Raw genomic sequence first — 22318 nt, forward strand, 5'->3', positions numbered from 1 at the left:
GTGCAAAAATGAACACAAAGGCACACTCAGAATCATGTTGCATGAATGCACACAGAGACACATGTATAAAACTCTCATTGACCTAACCACTTGGCTCAACTCACTCAGATGCTTCAAGGAAATATGCAGAATGCCATAGATTTTTTTTAAAATTAATTTGGACCGCAACCCCCTCACTTCTCATTCTCAAGGAGGTAGTGGAATCACTGAGACTCTGCACTCAAAAGGAAGGAAGACTCTCCGACTCTTGGCATCATCTATATTTTGCAACAGGAAGAGAGTGAGGCCAGGATACATACCAACTATGGATCCTCTCGAATCCTCCTGTAAATATGAAAAGGAGTCACTATGAAGATCAAGCCATGCTCTGTCCTGTGTGCTCAAGTCTTTTGTTTACTTGGTGACATTAGAAAATCCAATGAGAATGTGGGCAAAGCAAGGGAACACATAGCAAATGCACTCTCATCAAATGACACAAGCTTTTCTAGGGGATTTGTGTCACAGGTCTATATTAGGTGATAATTAAGGAATTCGATGGCCAGGAGGGAAAACCACAGCCAGGCACAAAGCTTGTTATCATACAGTGTGTAGTGGATACTGTTTCTTGTTAATGTTGCCTTCAGTGAGGTCTCATTTGGCATCAGACACCCCGGTGAGAATCTGCACACTCAGGAAATTGTGTATGTCATCTCAAGGAAACCATATCATATTACAAGAGAAAAAGAAACTAAAGAGCAACACTTGGATTTCAGAGGAAGATAAGCAACCTTACCATGTCTTTTGATGGGGTCTCTTGACTCATACTGTCTTCAGAAATGAACTCCACCATGCCATTTGGGGGAACTAGGAGGATGCAGAATAATGATTAGTATACTGATTTATTGCTTATGAATAGTTCAGGGCATTTCTTGATATGGACATCAGTGAAAATATACAGCAAAGATAAAACAAGAATGAATGAGAAGCACAACCTTTGGGTTTGCAGTAGATTGGAACCAGGTGTGATATGTGTGTTTCTGATTTTGTACCTTTAGAGGTATGTTTGTCTCTAGATATGACCACTGAGGATACTTTAAAAGTATGCAAAATATTTCACATCTCTGTAGGAGATTAGTTATTACTAATATATTGTAATCACCTGCAATGTGTTATATCGCTAAGTGATGTATACAGTTCCCTATCCCAAAGCATCACCATCAGGATAATTTCCTGAATTCTTAAAGCTTCTTTCACTTACAGAGTGAAGAACCTGTACTTTTGGCTCAGCAACATCTCTATCTACAGAGAGGGCCTAGTAACCACAACTTTACATTTGGGTGTCATGAAGTGGGAAGAAATTATATCAAACAAATCATGCATTGGTGTGGGTTTTTATTTTTAGAAAACGGATGCTTCTTCTGGGCATGTTAGAAGAGAATTTCTGAAGAAGCTCCCATAGCCTCACAAACACATACACAATTGTTACACATGGACATGCTCAGAGATACCGCCCCAAGCTCATTCACATAAATGCACACCACCCAAAAGACAGCTGTTTCAGGATCATGGTAGATGGCCACAATCCTTCACTGGATTATCACTTTGTCACCATATCCCAATCCTCATTTCCAAACAAAATCTAAATCAAGGATATCTTTTTACATAGAAACAGGAAGGAATGTCTGACCTATCTAAATACAGAGGTTTTCCTCAGCATGTTAGGGAGTTGAGAACACTTTAAGATCTAGTTGGCTCTGCACAAGGTCAAGAACGTCCCACCTAGAGCTCATGAGATATGTGTGTGAATATCTTGGACACAATGCTATCTTCTTAACTTACCTACTGATTCTGGCTGGTCCTGGTCAGATCCCAGGTGGATACCTGGTTCATTGTAGAGCCCCACATGCTTGACAAGTGAGATCTTAGCATAGAGTTTCACTTATCAAGTGATGACATGGACTAAGATGAAGACACTCTGCCCAGGGAGGAGTTCAGGGATGAGAAGGAATGATGACCACAGTGGTTCTACCCTCACGGTGACCAGTCAGTGTCAGTATCCATGTATGTATGAATAGAAGGACCTAGACAGCATTTGAGACTGACAGTATGAAGACCTATCATATATACTGTCAATGTGATATCCTGCAGGCCACACAGGGGGCAGCACAGATCCAAACTAGGGATCGGACAACATTGCTCTGCTGAGCTGGACCTTCACTAGAGCCCACCTTTTGCTCTGTAACTACATGAGCGGCAGTTGTGCTGATCAGGCCCCATGAAAATCCATCCAGTTATAACATGTTTCTACAAAGAAATGTCTACAAAAGACCCAATAAGGTAGCTTTCGGTGTCAGTTGGAACATGCAAAGTAAGCCCTTCCTTAGCTACAGTAACCTCTGGCCTGTGTATCTCCTCTGTCTCAGATACCGCCTCACCACAAGTGAGCATAGTGTATTGGTGGACCTGAGGGTCACTGTTAAGGATTGGCCCTGTCCAGAAACTTGTGCCTAGAATGGGGATTGGAAGATGAATTCTGACACCTCTCACAGAATATGTATATGAACATGAAAATATTTCATGAGTGAAGTGTTGTGAACAATCACATGCACTGACTAAATACAGGGCCTACTGCCAGGTGAGGTTTGCTATTAAACGAAGTTGCTACTGGTGCAGTGACAGAAATGAACCCGAGCTTTTTCCTTATAGACTGTCGTGAAAATTTTCTGGGTTTTGATGGGATATGTTTTGCATGTTAATTGAGGTATTGGTGTGGAATGAACTGCACACATGGAAAGTTTACAGTTTGATCTATTTACACATATACAAAATCATGATCTAATGGAGATGGCTTTTTTGTTTAAACATGTGGACATTGGCATCTTGGCATGTATATATCTAGAGAAACAACAAATGTGCAAAAATGAACACAAAGGCACACTCAGAATCATGAATGCACACAGAGACACATGTATAAAACTCTCATTGACCTAACCACTTGGCTCAACTCACTCAGATGCTTCAAGGAAATATGCAGAATGCCATAGATTTTTTTTAAAATTAATTTGGACCGCAACCCCCTCACTTCTCATTCTCAAGGAGGTAGTGGAATCACTGAGACTCTGCACTCAAAAGGAAGGAAGACTCTCCGACTCTTGGCATCATCTACATTTTGCAACAGGAAGAGAGTGAGGCCAGGATACATACCAACTATGGATCCTCTCGAATCCTCCTGTAAATATGAAAAGGAGTCACTATGAAGATCAAGCCATGCTCTGTCCTGTGTGCTCAAGTCTTTTGTTTACTTGGTGACATTAGAAAATCCAATGAGAATGTGGGCAAAGCAAGGGAACACATAGCAAATGCACTCTCACCAAATGACACAAGCTTTTCTAGGGGATTTGTGTCACAGGTCTATATTAGGTGATAATTAAGGAATTTGATAGCCAGGAGGGAAAACCACAGCCAGGCACAAAGCTTGTTATCATACAGTGTGTAGTGGATACTGTTTCTTGTTAATGTTGCCTTCAGTGAGGTCTCATTTGGCATCAGAAACCCCGGTGAGGATCTGCACACTCAGGAAATTGTGTATGTCATCTCAAGGAAACCATATCATTTTACAAGAGAAAGAGAAACTAAAGAGCAACACTTGGATTTCAGAGGAAGATAAGCAACCTTACCATGTCTTTTGATGGGGTCTCTTGACTCATACTGTCTTCAGAAATGAACTCCACCATGCCATTTGGGGGAACTAGGAGGATGCAGAATAATGATTAGTATACTGATTTATTGCTTATGAATAGTTCAGGGCATTTCTTGATATGGACATCAGTGAAATTATACAGCAAAGATAAAACAAGAATGAATGAGAAGCACAACCTTTGGGTTTGCAGTAGATTGGAACCAGGTGTGATATGTGTGTTTCTGATTTTGTACCTTTAGAGGTATGTTTGTCTCTAGATATGACCACTGAGGATACTTTAAAAGTATGCAAAATATTTCACATATCTGTAGGAGATTAGTTATTACTAATATATTGTAATCACCTGCAATGTGTTATATCACTAAGTGATGTATACAGTTCCCTATCCCAAAGCATCACCATCAGGATAATTTCCTGAATTCTTAAAGCTTCTTTCACTTACAGAGTGAAGAACCTGTACTTTTGGCTCAGCAACATCTCTATCTACAGAGAGGGCCTAGTAACCACAACTTTACATTTGGGTGTCATGAAGTGGGAAGAAATTATATCAAACAAATCATGCATTGGTGTGGGTTTTTATTTTTAGAAAACGGATGCTTCTTCTGGGCATGTTAGAAGAGAATTTCTGAAGAAGCTCCCATAGCCTCACAAACACATACACAATTGTTACACATGGACATGCTCAGAGATACCGCCCCAAGCTCATTCACATAAATGCACACCACCCAAAAGACAGCTGTTTCAGGATCATGGTAGATGGCCACAATCCTTCACTGGATTATCACTTTGTCACCATATCCCAATCCTCATTTCCAAACAAAATCTAAATCAAGGATATCTTTTTACATAGAAACAGGAAGGAATGTCTGACCTATCTAAATACAGAGGTTTTCCTCAGCATGTTAGGGAGTTGAGAACACTTTAAGATCTAGTTGGCTCTGCACAAGGTCAAGAACGTCCCACCTAGAGCTCATGAGATATGTGTGTGAATATCTTGGACACAATGCTATCTTCTTAACTTACCTACTGATTCTGGCTGGTCCTGGTCAGATCCCAGGTGGATACCTGGTTCATTGTAGAGCCCCACATGCTTGACAAGTGAGATCTTAGCATAGAGTTTCACTTATCAAGTGATGACATGGACTAAGATGAAGACACTCTGCCCAGGGAGGAGTTCAGGGATGAGAAGGAATGATGACCACAGTGGTTCTACCCTCACGGTGACCAGTCAGTGTCAGTATCCATGTATGTATGAATAGAAGGACCTAGACAGCATTTGAGACTGACAGTATGAAGACCTATCATATATACTGTCAATGTGATATCCTGCAGGCCACACAGGGGGCAGCACAGATCCAAACTAGGGATCGGACAACATTGCTCTGCTGAGCTGGACCTTCACTAGAGCCCACCTTTTGCTCTGTAACTACATGAGCGGCAGTTGTGCTGATCAGGCCCCATGAAAATCCATCCAGTTATAACATGTTTCTACAAAGAAATGTCTACAAAAGACCCAATAAGGTAGCTTTCGGTGTCAGTTGGAACATGCAAAGTAAGCCCTTCCTTAGCTACAGTAACCTCTGGCCTGTGTATCTCCTCTGTCTCAGATACCGCCTCACCACAAGTGAGCATAGTGTATTGGTGGACCTGAGGGTCACTGTTAAGGATTGGCCCTGTCCAGAAACTTGTGCCTAGAATGGGGATTGGAAGATGAATTCTGACACCTCTCACAGAATATGTATATGAACATGAAAATATTTCATGAGTGAAGTGTTGTGAACAATCACATGCACTGACTAAATACAGGGCCTACTGCCAGGTGAGGTTTGCTATTAAACGAAGTTGCTACTGGTGCAGTGACAGAAATGAACCCGAGCTTTTTCCTTATAGACTGTCGTGAAAATTTTCTGGGTTTTGATGGGATATGTTTTGCATGTTAATTGAGGTATTGGTGTGGAATGAACTGCACACATGGAAAGTTTACAGTTTGATCTATTTACACATATACAAAATCATGATCTAATGGAGATGGCTTTTTTGTTTAAACATGTGGACATTGGCATCTTGGCATGTATATATCTAGAGAAACAACAAATGTGCAAAAATGAACACAAAGGCACACTCAGAATCATGAATGCACACAGAGACACATGTATAAAACTCTCATTGACCTAACCACTTGGCTCAACTCACTCAGATGCTTCAAGGAAATATGCAGAATGCCATAGATTTTTTTTAAAATTAATTTGGACCGCAACCCCCTCACTTCTCATTCTCAAGGAGGTAGTGGAATCACTGAGACTCTGCACTCAAAAGGAAGGAAGACTCTCCGACTCTTGGCATCATCTACATTTTGCAACAGGAAGAGAGTGAGGCCAGGATACATACCAACTATGGATCCTCTCGAATCCTCCTGTAAATATGAAAAGGAGTCACTATGAAGATCAAGCCATGCTCTGTCCTGTGTGCTCAAGTCTTTTGTTTACTTGGTGACATTAGAAAATCCAATGAGAATGTGGGCAAAGCAAGGGAACACATAGCAAATGCACTCTCACCAAATGACACAAGCTTTTCTAGGGGATTTGTGTCACAGGTCTATATTAGGTGATAATTAAGGAATTTGATAGCCAGGAGGGAAAACCACAGCCAGGCACAAAGCTTGTTATCATACAGTGTGTAGTGGATACTGTTTCTTGTTAATGTTGCCTTCAGTGAGGTCTCATTTGGCATCAGAAACCCCGGTGAGGATCTGCACACTCAGGAAATTGTGTATGTCATCTCAAGGAAACCATATCATTTTACAAGAGAAAGAGAAACTAAAGAGCAACACTTGGATTTCAGAGGAAGATAAGCAACCTTACCATGTCTTTTGATGGGGTCTCTTGACTCATACTGTCTTCAGAAATGAACTCCACCATGCCATTTGGGGGAACTAGGAGGATGCAGAATAATGATTAGTATACTGATTTATTGCTTATGAATAGTTCAGGGCATTTCTTGATATGGACATCAGTGAAATTATACAGCAAAGATAAAACAAGAATGAATGAGAAGCACAACCTTTGGGTTTGCAGTAGATTGGAACCAGGTGTGATATGTGTGTTTCTGATTTTGTACCTTTAGAGGTATGTTTGTCTCTAGATATGACCACTGAGGATACTTTAAAAGTATGCAAAATATTTCACATATCTGTAGGAGATTAGTTATTACTAATATATTGTAATCACCTGCAATGTGTTATATCACTAAGTGATGTATACAGTTCCCTATCCCAAAGCATCACCATCAGGATAATTTCCTGAATTCTTAAAGCTTCTTTCACTTACAGAGTGAAGAACCTGTACTTTTGGCTCAGCAACATCTCTATCTACAGAGAGGGCCTAGTAACCACAACTTTACATTTGGGTGTCATGAAGTGGGAAGAAATTATATCAAACAAATCATGCATTGGTGTGGGTTTTTATTTTTAGAAAACGGATGCTTCTTCTGGGCATGTTAGAAGAGAATTTCTGAAGAAGCTCCCATAGCCTCACAAACACATACACAATTGTTACACATGGACATGCTCAGAGATACCGCCCCAAGCTCATTCACATAAATGCACACCACCCAAAAGACAGCTGTTTCAGGATCATGGTAGATGGCCACAATCCTTCACTGGATTATCACTTTGTCACCATATCCCAATCCTCATTTCCAAACAAAATCTATATCCAGGATAACGTTTTACATAGAAACAGGAAGGAATGTCTGACCTATCTAAATACAGAGGTTTTCCTCAGCATGTTAGGGAGTTGAGAATACTTACTTTGGTCATTTGTTGCAGAGGCTTCCTGTAGTTACAGATAGGAAGACAGTGTCAGCATGAGATCATTTTCACAAGTCTACTGTTGGCTATGGTGACATTAGTTAACTAGATGGGAAACAGCATTTGGGGCAAAGATCACAAAGTAAGGCAAAGGGCATCTGTGAAAATACAAGAGCTTTGCATGAGGGATTTCTCAGGTACAATTTGATGACATGCACAAAATTCTTTTTCTATCAAGGAAAAGTGCCACTGAAGAAAATGCTCACTACAATCATTTGACAATGGTTGTTCTCATATGTGAATGTCATCTTGAATCATTCTCACAGGGAATAGATGAACAGTTGTAATTCCACCACCTATGAGTCACCTATAATGAAAACTGTCATATTTTCATGCAGGAATTTGAATTAAAAGGAATAAAATAACACTTATATCTTAGACAAAGAAGGGTCACATTACCTGAGCAATACGATGTATTTGGTCTCCTCCCAAATCAACGGATACCACCTCTATGATGACTTGATAGATATCTAGGGAAATATAGAGTAACTGTCAGTATATTGGTTTGCTGAAGAAACACTCCAGGGGCTTCCTAACTGTGGACATGGGTCTAGAGTGTATGGAGATGGTTGTTTAACACACACAGGCTCAATTACTGCTGGAACATGATTGTTTCTGAATGGCAAGCGAAGGAGCATACCAGCAAACAAAACAAAATAGACAAAAAATGGAAGGAACTACAATGAGAAATTAAATATTCTACTGTTACACTAGAAGGTTTCAGTATTCCTTTATAACACTTGACAGATCCATCAGGAAGTAAATAAAAGTATACTTTTGAATCAATAATTTCTGTTATGGGTCAAATTACTTCCACGCAAATGTATGTTTAAGTTCTAAACATGGTTAAGTTAGAACTTAAAGAGTGCCTCCAAATTTTACTGGGTTTGAAATGAGAGTCATTGTGATCTTAGCAATTAAAAATATCCTCTTTGAACAGGGTGGACCCATTCTCCAAATAGGGCATCTGTTCTCATGAATATGGGGCACATTCATGAGAGACTAATGCCATGTGATGATGCAAGCAAAGCTTAAAGTGCTGCAGTTGAAAACCAAGCATATCAAGGATGGCCACCAAACCAGTAACAGTTAAGAATGGGCAGGAAAAATCCTTCCTTAAAGTTTTCAGAAGTAACATGTTTCTGCTAACAGGTCAATGTGGGATTCCTAGGGAATAGAGCTCTAAGATAGTACACTTGCATTACTTCAACCCAAGAAAGCTGGTACTTAGACATGGCAACCCTAGGAATTTACCAAAACCATAATCAATCACATAGATCTATTTGGCATTTGTACAAATACTTTATACAACAGTGAGAGAATAAAATTTGTTTTCAAGTTAACATGAGGTATTCATCAAGATAAAATACATTTTGGCCCCAAACATTCCTTGGCATGTTGAGAAATTGTGTAAATTTGCTGTCAGGAGAAGAGAAGTTGGCAAATTGGAGGAAGGATGCACCCACGACAGTTCTTCAGTGCCAGACTTAGAAGGCAAGAAGACTGCTTCTCAGTGAGAGGGGAACTAAAGGAAGTCATCAAAACTTAATCGTGAATGGAAAAAAATCATATAAACTCAGGCATATAAAGTCAAAAACTCAAGCAAAAGAAATAATACATTACAAGACAGAAGCAAATTTAAGATAGAGAGAACCTTTATTTCTTGCAGCTCCACAACCTGTAATGCAAACAGCGTGAATACTCCTTCCTCTCAGGTGGGCAAAAGAGGGGTTTCACTAAAACTCAATAGTGGACACTCAGGGAGTCTTAGAGAATCAGAAACTTCGCTACATTAAACAAAGACAAAAAAGAAAGTACATTGGATCCAAGCTGATTGTGGCAGCAGCAGCAGCAGCAGGAATAGTGGCACAGCTAGATCACAGAAAGAGGGAAAATGCACAGAAACGAAACAGACAGATTCCGTGTGAAAATCCTGAGATCATAGAGGCAACGTTTTCTTGGCTGAAGAAGAGGCTTCTTTGCACTGCACACTGTACATGAAGGGAGATCTGTGATTCCTGCTGTCCCAAGAGAGCAAGGCAGGAGCCACCTTGACACAGCCAAGCTGATGCTGCCACTGCAGGAGCCAGGAGCTGGGAGATCTGAGCAGGTAGGCACACATGGACCTCAAAGGCACCTGCCACAGCACCTAGGCTTTGCCTGCCTGGTTGAGCTAGAGCAAAAGGCATGGAGAGCATTCTCCCCAGGGGAACTCAAGTCAGAGATGGGCAGGAAAGCTCTGGTCCTTTCCTCCTTGAGTCTGGTGCCTCCCAGGACCAGCTGAAGGGGATTGAGAATTTGAAGGAGCTGGTGTAAAAATGGGCTGCTGTGAATAGCTGCCCAGACCATAAGCCCAGGAAGCATGGAAAGGTTGCTCCACGGGCAGCAGAGTGGGTGGGGGGGAAGCTGACTAGCACACCCATAGTTGGAATTAAGAACAAGATTCATAAAATGGATGTAGAAAAGCTAATGATTAAAAAGGAGAAACAATTCATTTCAAAAACAAAGGAGAAACCTGGAATAGAAGGAACTTCGTTTCAATATTATAAAAGCCATATATGAGAAATCCAAAGCACATCACACTGAACAGAGATAAAAATGAATGGTCTTCCTCAAATATCAAGAACAAGAAAAGAATGTATACTTTTGCCAATTTTATTCAATGTATTTTTCTGAAGTAATGTCAGCACAATTAGGCAAAAGTAGGAAATTAATAGGATACAATAAGAAAAATTCAAATTGTCCACATTACCTGGTGACATGATTCTATATTTAGAAGGCCCCGAAATTTTCACCAGAAGAATTCTAGAACTAATAAATTTAGCAATGTAGCAGGATAAAAGATCAACACAAATAAATCAATATTGTCACTATACTCCAACATTGATGCAACTGATATAGAATTCAAGAAAACCATTTCCTTTATAATAATATAAAAAGGCCCTGGGGATAAATCTACCAAACAGGATGTAAGATCTCTACAACAAAAACTATAGAACACTGAAAAAGAAATGGAAGAAGACCTCAGAAGGGGCAAAGAAGTTCTGTGTTCTTGGATAGGCAGAATTAATATTGTCAAAGTGGCCATAATATCAACAGCAATATCCAGGTTCAATGAATTCAATACAATCCCCTTCAAACTACAAATGATATTCCTTACAGTATTGAAAAACCAACCCTGAAATTCATTTGAGATGATGATGAGAACAATAGTAATAATAATAATTATTATTATATTAATTATTATATTTATTACTATTTAATAATAATAATAATTATTATTATTATTTGGCAAAGCAATTCTGAGCAAGAAAATGTAATAACCAATCTTATATTTTACTACAGAGATGAGTAGCAAAAACAGTATCTTATTGAACTGAAAATAGATATGAAGATCCTTGAATAGAATATACCACACAGAGACAACCCACCTGATACTTACATCCACCTGATACCAGACAACAACACCAAAATATATGTTAGAGAGGAGATTATGGTTTAAACCAATAGTGCTGGGAAAACTGGATAAGCATAGAAATACCAGGAAGGATAGGAGAAAGAAGGTACACTGACACAATGTTGGTGGGTCTGTAAATTATTATGACAACTCTGGAAAGCAATGTGCAGATTCCTGAAAAGCACAAGAGTGGAACTCATAGGACTCAGCTATTACACTCCCTCCCTGCTTATTCTATAGAACTACAAGTCAGCATACTATAGTGATACAATCACTTCAATGTTTGTAGCATTCACCATAAATACATTGTATGACCAACCCAGATGTCCATCAACAGTTGAAAGGATCAAGTGCACAAAATTAAAAGGTAGCTAGATCTTTACTTCTGGAGCTATAGCACTGAGGAATGACTCAAAGCATGTAAATTTGTACAAGTTAAGTAAAAGAAGAATCGGAACTCTGAATCAACTAGAATCATTATTGCAGAATGGACACAATTTCAGGATTTCCACAGTACCTTCGTTGGACTCTTCATTTGGCTCAACACTGCTTGGTGGCCAGAGGCATAATCCTCTGTACCAAGGCCTGCGTACGTCTTCTCCATTTGGGTGTTTCTTCCAACATGGGAGGCAACCGCCTGGGAAATGTGATAAAACAGAGCTGTTGACAAGATGCTAGCAAGAAAACACAGGGTCATCAATAATAATTCAAATAACAGTTCAACCAGTTTTAATTGATAAGTGATCATTGTAAATATCTGGGGGTATAATTTGAGCTTTGAATTCAAGTATATATTTATACACTAATAGCATGCCCAGAAACTTAAATATTTCTTGTATTTTTTTGCTCTGTCATTTTCAACAACAAGAGGTAATTATGTTATCAGAAATAGGTCTGGGACACAAAGATAAATGCTGCATAATATCACTCTTTTGTGGAAACTGAAAAATTGATCATAGAAGGTGAGAGTAGAGTATTAGTCAGCAGAGCAGGGGAGACAATGTTACAATTGAATATTAGAAAAAAAAGTTCTGATGTATTTTTTGCAGTCTGTTAACAGAGTTAAAAATAATAAAATCTGAGTCTCGGCTTGTTGCTCATTTGGAGAGTGCTTGCCTTGCATGTGTGAGGCACGGGGTTTGATTCCGAGCACCACATTTAAATAAATAAATAAATAAAGGTCCACGGATCACTCATAAAAATTTTTAAAAATAACAAAAATTATGTTTAATAAATTTTGAAGGAGGGATTTGAATGTTATTAGATTTCACACTACTGAGTTCATTTTTCACCATTGGGGCAGCAAAGCACCTGAGTCAGATTGAGCTTTAGGATAACATTGCAATGTGTGAGATCTACAACCCAACACAATATTGTGTGGTCAAAAAGAATTACTAAGGCGGAATCATAGAAAGGCAGAGAAAACAGTGACCATCAGCAGAGGCTGTGGTTATGTATGTGGCTTTTGTTCAAATCCTACCTCAAAAGTTAAATACCTGTGCAGTTAAATAAACCCCTTCTCAATTGTTTGCAAAAAGTGTGCATCTGATCCACGTAATGGTATAAGGCTGACAATGATCACATCCATGCATCCTTAAGAGGACTGGTGCTTCATATGGGTACTAATGTGTCCTGTCATTAAATAGGACACTTCATTAAATGTGTGGAAAAATAAGCTCAATCGTTGACAGTGTTTGAACAGAGAGGTGTCAAACAGAGGTCATCCTCCAGAGCAATGGGTAAAGAAAGTCTATTCCTCATTCTTTACAGATGGATATCTGTAAAGCTCATGGAGAATATCTGTGACCTCCTGTGACTCCATATCAGCCTAAAGGGATGGGTGGAGCAGAGTCTGTCCACCACAATTTTGAGTTTAGGCGTTTGTAATTTAGAGATTTTATGTGACTTGCCCAGATTCACAAGAATGATGAGCAGTGGATGTGGGACAGGAACATAGCTATTTACCTGGGACCAGAAATCTCTGAGCAATTGAGTCCTCTAGTATATATCCTAGAACCAGGAAGCCAGAACTCTTCTCAGTTCCTTCCTTCAAGCCTCTTTGGCATGAGGTTTCAGGAGCAGACACCATGAAAAATGTTCAAGTTATAACCAGGGCTCCTGTCTCTTCATTACAATTACTGGCTTAAAAATGATGATTTCATGCAAATGAAGCCTATCTGAAGGTCAATGGTAGAGTCCACACTTGTAGCCATCCTCCCCCAGGGTCATCTCACTGCCAGCTGCCTCCCAGTGAGCCTTCCTGATGAGCAGTTGACCATCTAAATCATCAGAGTTCTCTGGGGCTCACCAACTGTTTTGAGAACTTAGGACATTCTAAACCAACTGCCACTTGATGGCTGTGCCCAGAATGAAGTTTCCTTGTGCTTTTCCCACCTGGATGGCCTGTTAGTGGGGATTAATCAGGGAAACGGATACTCTGGGCTGATGCTTTGTTGTTTCCATGTCAGAAGCTGGCCTGCCCCATGTCTGCAGTCTAATATTCTGAGCCATCATCTGAGCAGTCGGACAACGCCTGGTTGAAATGTCATTTCTCCAGATGCACCAGCTCTGATCAGGCATATTCCTGCTCCTGGCTTTCCAAGCCTTTTCCTAGATCCTGCATGGCCAGGGGCCAGAGACTTATCTGCCTAGATGGAACCACCACTAACTCTAACCTGTGAACCTCCCCCAATGGATCCTCCCCCTGTAGACCACTGAGGCCCTCATTCCCTCCATTATCAGACATCCACTCCACTGACCTCAAGGCACTGTCCTTTTTGCCTCCTTCCCAGTAGTCCCCAAACACCTGGGATCCTGTAGTCATCAACCAATTGGAAACTTTTCCTGAAATCTCAGTCCTCTTTTCTTTTACAAATGTCTTGATTTAGACTTCTCTAACATTCTTTTTAGATGTTCATATACATTGAGATGGGTTTGGTTTCTAATTGCCCTGTCATGGGATATATATTGCCTTACTTAGCATCCATATACTCTCTCACTTTATGTCTTCATCTCATGAAAGCAAGGTGGGTGTCCTCCTCCTGTAATTAACTTTAAGTGCACATATGTTATTGGCATTAGGAATGGTTCATTTTCTAAATTTAGAAAAACATTTTCAGTAACCAGGTCAATAGAACAAGCAAATATATGAGTTGAGTGATAAAACAATATCACCAAATACTTAAATCTCAGGAGAGAAGATTCAGTGTTGAAGATGAAAAAATCAAGAGGAAAATATATTCAGTAAACATTAACTGCCCTTTGAAGAAACAGCCTTGAAAATATCACTGACAACATACCTTCCCCGCAGCAGTTTAGATTTCCCATGGTCGACCAAGAACTCAAAACCTCCCTAGTCTTCTCCAACCTTAACTGACACCACCTCACTCACCACACCACCTGAGTGGAAATGGAAGGTAAGATGTGCATCCCACATTACCATGGTGACTGGACAACATGGAACTTTCATTGTGAGCACATGCTACATTCTGAGCTGCTACTGTTCTCTTAGTAAGTGTATTTTCATGTCCAAGTGTGTTGTTGAATAATTTGTGAATTGCTTCTAAAACTGAAACCTAGTCCCACATATTAATATTTCTTGTTTATGAAAATAAGTTAAATTAGGAAAAAAGGATTTACTCCCAAAATTATTTCATTGATCAAAAAATCATGGGATGAAAGGGACTCATAGCTATAGTTTTGAGAATCAAAGAAGATTCCTTTCTTGGTTTTTAATTCTAAACCTACACATGTCTCAATCTTTCTGAACCTCCAAACAGTTGTAGACAGAAAAAAATAAAATGTCTTTTTGATTCAGAATGAAAATATATACAAAGTTTTATCCTTTAAGTGTTGAAGAAATTTTCAGGAAGGAGAAATTTTAAGATCACATCCCCCTTATTTTAAATTTGAAAACAAAACTATTTTCTATTTAGTAGGATTTAATCCAGTCATTTGAATTAATCTTCCTCTTCCATGACTCCTGCTGTGGAATTCATTCTTTTGCTTCTCATCCTATCCTGTCATCTCATTCCACAAAAACTCATGGTTGAACATGCACATGGTGAGGTCTATACAAACAATGTATGCGCCTTCTCATTGTAAAAGCTATCTATGCTAAATCCAAGGCCAATATTATTACTAAATGAGAAAAAGAGAAAACATTCCCTCTAAGGACAGAAACAAGACAGGGATGCCCTCTTTGAAACTCTAGTCAGAGCAATCAGACAGATGAATGTAATTAAAGTGATTTGCATAGAATAAGAACTCAAATCATCACTATTTGCTGACAACATACTTCTGTATTTAGAAGATCCAAAAAATTCCTCCAGAAAGCTTCTAGAACCAATAAATACATTCAGCAAATTAGGATATAAAATCAATACCCACGAATCAAATGCATTTCTATATATAAGCTATGAATCCACAGCAAGAGAAAGTAGGAAAACCTCCCCATTGACTCTAGACTCAAATAAGTCGAATACTTGGGAATCAATCTAACAAAAGAAGAACAAGACCTCTACAATGAAAACTATAGAACACTAAGGAAATAATTGAAAAAGATCTTAGAAGATGGAAAGATTTCTCATGCTCTTGGATAGGCAGAATTAATATAGCCAAAATGGCCATACTACCAAAACTTTTACAAAGATTTAATGCAATTCCTATTAAAATCCCAACGACATTCTTTTTTTTTTTTTAATTAAAAGCACCAGGCAAAGGCTAATGCTCTCCCACATGGGGTCTTTCCCCTGGGGTCTCTCCTGACCCTCTTTTTGGCTTTGGCTTATGCTTTCCCTCAGGGAAGTCTTTCCCTGTGGACCTTCAGGACCTTCTTTTTGCTTGGGGCTTTTTCTATCTCCCAGGTTGCATATGCCTGGGTGGTTCTCAGGATATTCTGCCTGGCCCCAGCAACTCAGGCAAGTCTGGACAAGGCAACTCTGGGAACTCTGGACACACTGGTAACTCTGGACACATTGAAGAGCCATTCCCTCCAGGCACTCCACTGGAGCCCACAAGCCGGGTGGATAGGTCACTAGACTAGGCACCTGGGGTGCAACTGCTGCCACTGCTGGGGCTGTTGCTCCTGCTGATTCTGATTCCATTACTACAGGGGCTTGTAGAGATGTTGAGTATGGGCATCCCACTGGGATTGGCACTGGATGGGGCACATACATTTTCACATGGGGTTGCATTGCCTGGAGCCAAGGACATGGGTGTCCTGGCACATGAAGCAAAGGTGCTGGGGCTGGCATCTGGGCCTCCAAATGTGGCATGCCCTGTGCTCCAGGTGCTACCACCTCTGCCTGCTCCTCTCCTTCCAGGGACCATTGCACAGCACCATGCTGTTGGGCTCCCATAACAGGTACAACCTTTGAGGGCAATGGATCTGCCAAGACTGACCTCTCAGCTTGAAGTAGCCTCTCACAAGACAACCTGAGTGAAGTGCAGCTGAGTAGTAGCATCATCAGGGTCCTCATACAGCCGCTGCAGCTCAGACACCAAAGCCCAGCAAGACGCCTCACCTTCCTCCAGTTGATCCTGCAGCAGAAAGGCAGGACGCCCCTGCTGCTCCCGCTGCCTGGCCACCGCTTGCACGCCCAGGGCAAGGGCACTTCAGGTGCATTCCCTCTGAGGTCTCGAGGCACCTGAGAGTCCACCACCAGTGTGAAGCCGCTCCTCTACCTTGTTCCAGGGATGAGAGCGAAAGGCCATGTAGAATTCTGGGTCACCACTGTTCAGGAGAGCTTCATTGTTAACGAATCAGACCACCTCCTTGTGGAGAAAGCCACTGGCATGGTCGCCAAATTCCACTGCCATGGCTGCTGTAGGCTTTATTTCTTAATTTCATGAAAACAAGGTGGATGGCCTTCCCCTGTTTATTTATTCACTTTTCTATTAAAATATTTATTTATTTTAATTTGCTATATATGATGGCAGAATGCAATTCCTTTCATATTAGATGTAGAGAGCACCATTTGTCAAGTCTCTGGTTGTACAAAAAGTATTTTCACACCGTTCATGTCTTCATATATGTACTTATGGTAATGATGTCTAACTCATTCCACCATCATTTGTACCCCCATGCCCTCTCCATTCCCCTCCTTTCCCTTTGCCCTATCTAAAGTTCTTCCATTCCTCCCATGCCCTGCTATCATCATTATGAGTCAGAATCCTCATATCAAAGAAAGCATTTGGCCTTTGGTATTTTTGGATTGGCTTACTTCACTTAGAATTATATTCTCCTACTCCAACCATTTATTTGTAAATGCTATTATTTTATTCTCTTTTAGTTCTGAGTCATATTCCATTGTGTATATAAATAAAAGTTTCTCTGTGTATTCATCTACTGAAGGGTATCTGGTTTGGTTCCACAATTTAGCTATTATAAATTGTGCTGCTATAAACATTGATGTGTCTGTGTTCCTGTAGTAAGCTGTTTTTCTTCTAAGTCAAAGACTGGGATAGCATGGTCAAATGGTGGTTATGTTGCAAGTTTCCATGAAATCTCCATACTTACTTCTAGATTGGCTACACCAAATTACAATCCCACAAGCAATATATGAGTGTGCCTTTTCCCCTACATTCTGGCCAACTTTTATTGTTGTTTTAGTGTTGTTTGTTGTTTGTAATGGCTGCCATTCTGATGGGAGTGAGAATCTTAGAGTACTTTTGATTTGAATTATATCTCTACCAATGAATGACAGTCTTCATATAACTAGAAAAAGAAACCACAAAGTTCATTTAGAAAATTAAGAGGCCTAGAATAGACAAAGCAATCCTCAGCAAGAAGAATGAAGCAGAAGGCATCACAATACCAGAACTTAAACTATACTATGGAGCAACAGTAACAAAAACAGCATGGTGTAGGTACCAAAGGACACACGTGGAACAATAATACAAAAATACAAGACACAGAGATGAACCCACATAGACATACTTATAGTAGACAATGGTGCCAAAAATATACATTGGAGAAAACATAGCCTCTTCAATATATAATGCTGGGAGAACTGGAAATACATATGTAGCAAAATGACATTTAACCACTATCTTTCACCTGCACAAAAATCAACTGAAAGTGGATCAAAGACTGACAGTAGAACAGAGACCATGCACCCAATAGAAGAAAAAGTTCGCTCAAATCTTCATCACATTGGCTCAGGACCTGACTTTTTGAAGAAGACTTCTATGTGCAAGAGGTAAAATCAAGAATCAATAATGGGATGCACAGACACTAAAAACTTCTTCTCAGCAAAGGGAACAAGCAATAACGTGATGAGAGATTCTACAGAATGGGAAAAAGCCTTTACCACACAAACCTCAGATAGAGCACTAATCTCTAGGATATAGAACTTAAAAACCTGAACATCAAAAGTCAAATAACACAGTCAATAAATGGGCTAAGGAACTGAATAGACACTTCATGGAAGAAGAAACAGAACCAATCCACACACATTGGAAAAAATGTTCATCATCTCTAACAATGAAAGAAATGCAAATCAAAACTACTATAAGATGTCATCTCACTCCAGATTGACAATGTATCAAAAATATAGTCAATAACAAGTGTCATGAAGGTTGTGGGAAAACATTTATATTCATATATTGCTGGTGAGGCTTCAAATTGTTCCAGCCACTATGTGAAGCAGTATGAAGATACCTCAGAAAACTTGGACTAGAAGCACCCAGCTATCCCACTCCTCAGTTTACACCCAATGGACTTAAAATCAGCATACCAGAGTGTTGCAGCCACAGCAATGCTTAGAGTCGCTCATTTCACAATAGCTAAACTGTGGAACCAACCTAGATGCCCTTCAACAGATAAATGGAGAAAGAAAATGTGGTACATATACACTATAGAATATTATTCAACCTAAAAGAAGAATGAAATTATGGCATTTGCAGGTAAATAGATGGAACTAGAGAATATCATGCTAAGTGAAATAAGCCAATCCCCAAAATCCAAAAGCTGAAAGTTTTCTCTGATAAGCTATTGCTGATCCATAATGGGGCTGGGAGGATCAGGTAGAATCAGAAAGGCACTTTGGTTTGTGTTGAGGGAACTGAGGGGAGAAGTGGGGGCTGTGGGGATGGGAAGGGCAGTAGAATGAGACAGACATTATTACCCTGTATACATGTATGATTACACTACTGGAGGGACTCTGCCACATGTAGTGCCAGAGGAAGAAGTGGTGCTCAATTTGTGTACAATCTGTCAAAATGCATTCTACTGTTAAAAAAAAAGAAAAGAAAGAAAGAATAAAGAAAAAGACCCAGGGCTGGGAATGTGGCTCAAGTGGTAGCGCACTCACCTGGCATTTGTGCAGCCCAGGTTCCATCCTCAGCACCACATACAAACAAAGGTGTTGTGTCTGCTGAAAACTAACTAACTAACTAAATAAATATATATTAAAAATTCTCTCTCTCTCTCTCTCTCTCTCTCTCTCTCTCTCTCTCTCTCTTTAAAAAAAAAGAAAAAGACCCCAATATTTAGAAGATAAAAAATTTATTTGGACTCTCAAAGGTCTCCCACGTCACAATCCATAAACAATTGACTCCATTCCTTAGGTCTTGAGGAAAGCGTGAACATCATGGCAGAAGAGTGTGGTGGAAGAAATCAGTTCAAGACATGATCACAGAGAACTGGGGACTTAAGCTCTTCTGGGTTCTGTTGTTTGAGCCTCTAGGGGGCATTCTCTGGAGAAACAGGTGGCAGTGACAGGGCCACTCACCCCTGTGTACCCCTGTTGTGTATGTTGGTGCCCTCCTTTTTCTGCAGGCCTAGCATGGAGCAGAAGGTGTTGGAACCTGCTGGTTGCTGCCTGGGAGGAGAAGCTGAACTCTGAAGGCAAGGCTGACAAACACTGGCGCTACCACCAGGGGAATTAGCGCTACAACATGGGGACCTGGGCCCCATGGGCAGTGCTGCCTCTGCTTACACCAAAGAAGCTGTGGACACCAAGAGCTGGATGATCCACATAGGACTCAGACCTGGCTTCTGCTTCTGCTGGTACCAGTGCCCAGCATATTCATTGGCAAGGCTGTCTCAAGAGCTGATGATTGTGGCCATCTGTCCCAGAGCAACTGACACCAAGGCCAGCTGTGTCAGCTCAAAGACAGACACAGAGCCTGTAAGAGAGGAGACAAGAGGGAGCCTGAGGATAAAGGTCCCATTCCAACATTCCATCCTGAAGCTCTGCCTGGGCTAAGTCAGGGTATGGGGTGGGTTCTATTTAGGGTCCTGTAAAGGGTGAGACTAGGGACAGGACTGACCATGTCATCTGTGCAGAGAAAGATGGAACTAGGATGGGGAGCCAGGCCAAGTTGGAAATTTCCCAGAGCTCAAATACCTGATGTCCAAAGCACACATGGTCCCCTCAAATCATCTTCTGCTCTCTCATGATTCTGGGAGCAACTAGCACTTGGTGATAATGCAAACTTTTTCCTCTCATGGAGCAGCTGATTCAGGCCTACTGGGGAGCCTTCTTGTGGGCATTGGGGTTCAAGAGAAGGCAAAGGGGGAGTGTTGGAGCCCCAACTTCCTCCATCTGCTGTTTTGGGCATAGAATCAGTCTTAGTCTCCAGGGACCCAGGTCAGAGGTTCCTTCCAGGAATTGACCCATGACTACTGTGCTGACCCTACTGGGCTATCATATGCCCTAGGCCCAGCTCAGTAAGGCTGTTGACCTTCCTGAAGCCTATCCAGGATGGAGCTGGGCAGCTGAGACCACTGATAAAATCTTACTCAGTAGAAAATCCACATTGTCCTCCTTCACTCTGGGTCACCCCATTAACTTGTGTCCACTGATTGTGATTTTGTTGCAATGTGACACTGCTAAATTTCATTCTATTTTTGAAATGAGTTAATAACTGGCATTTTCTTTATTAAGCAATCTCCTGCTTTTGTTGATTCTTCACATTATCTAGTGTAACTTCATAGATGGTGTCTGTTCCTCTCTTTGGGAGCCTCCTTACCACAGTAGACTGCCAACTGTCACTGGGAATTTCTTATTTTCCCCTCCCATTGCTTCAGTGTTGTACATAATAGTCCAAGTACCCAAAACCGGACTTGCCTAAGGAATGCACTGAGTCCTCATGGTTTCTGGGAATTATGTCAGCATTGAGGTTGCACAGAGCTAAGCTCTTGAGGGTAGTAAGGCATCCCTCTAATCAGAGGGATAATGTCATGAAACCAAAGAAGCCTTACGATCACAGCATTAACCAGAAGTAGATGAGATCCATGTCTGACAATAATCACTTTGACTAAACAAGGAAACACATGTGGGCTCAGCAAGGGTGTATATATGGTGAATACTCAGCCAGTTCATCCTACTGCCTGTGGGGGCACTGGCCCAAGTAAATCCTGGGTGGCTCAGGGCCTGGGAGGGTGGCAAGATCTGTGCCCTTTGGCTGCTTAGAGTCTAGCAGCAGAAATACTCCAGATTTTAATCAACAAAAGTAGCCTGTTTGTGATCCTTTTTGTGTGTGTGATGTTTGATTTATTCATCTTTTTAAAAAGCGCTTATGCAAAAACAAGCAGATTTTTGTTTCTAAGAGTTAAAAGCACTCTTCAAAAAATTTAAAAAAAGAACATGGATTGCATGTTTTTCTCATAAGCACTTAAGTGAGTGAATGCACCACAAGGAAACTATCACAGGCACATTGGGATACTCAGGACTGCAGCTTAACCCAGCTAATGCTCACTGTGGGTGGGGGTCTGCACTTGGGTACAGAATTGGGTTTCTGTTTATACCCAGGGGTGCAGGAGGTGTACAAGACTCACATCCACATTAGAATACCAACAGCATCCTCTGGATACATGGTAGACTCTGCCTCACAGCTGAATCAGAGTTGCAGAACATGAGGTGACTGGAGGACATTAGTGGCCAGTGTACCCTGTTCTCTCAGTGACCTTGGATAACTTAGTACCACAGGGCAGAAGGTAAGAAAACCAAGGCAGCAACACCTGGCCTTGACTCAAGGGACCAGAGGCCATGGCCTACAACCAGCACCTTTCTGTCCCAGGAGGTGGGCTGCAGGAGGCATTGACAGCACTGGCTCTGTCAACGGTCAGAGCCCTGACTGGGCTGCAGCTCCTGGATGGCAGGTGTGGGGATATGCAAGGCAAAGGAGCACTGAGCTCTGGCCAAGTTGTCTGTGGAACAAACCACCCAATTGCTGTACTTATTCACTTCTGTGCACAAATCAAGAAAAGGACAGTCAAAATGCACATGCGGTGTGATCTCTTAGAATCATGATCAAAAGAGGAGAACAGCAGCTCTCCTACAAAAAGAGGTTTTTGTAGATGTTA

The sequence above is a fragment of the Urocitellus parryii genome, chromosome 3 (genome assembly GCF_045843805.1).
Source record: "Urocitellus parryii isolate mUroPar1 chromosome 3, mUroPar1.hap1, whole genome shotgun sequence".
Taxonomy (NCBI): Eukaryota; Metazoa; Chordata; class Mammalia; order Rodentia; family Sciuridae; genus Urocitellus; species Urocitellus parryii.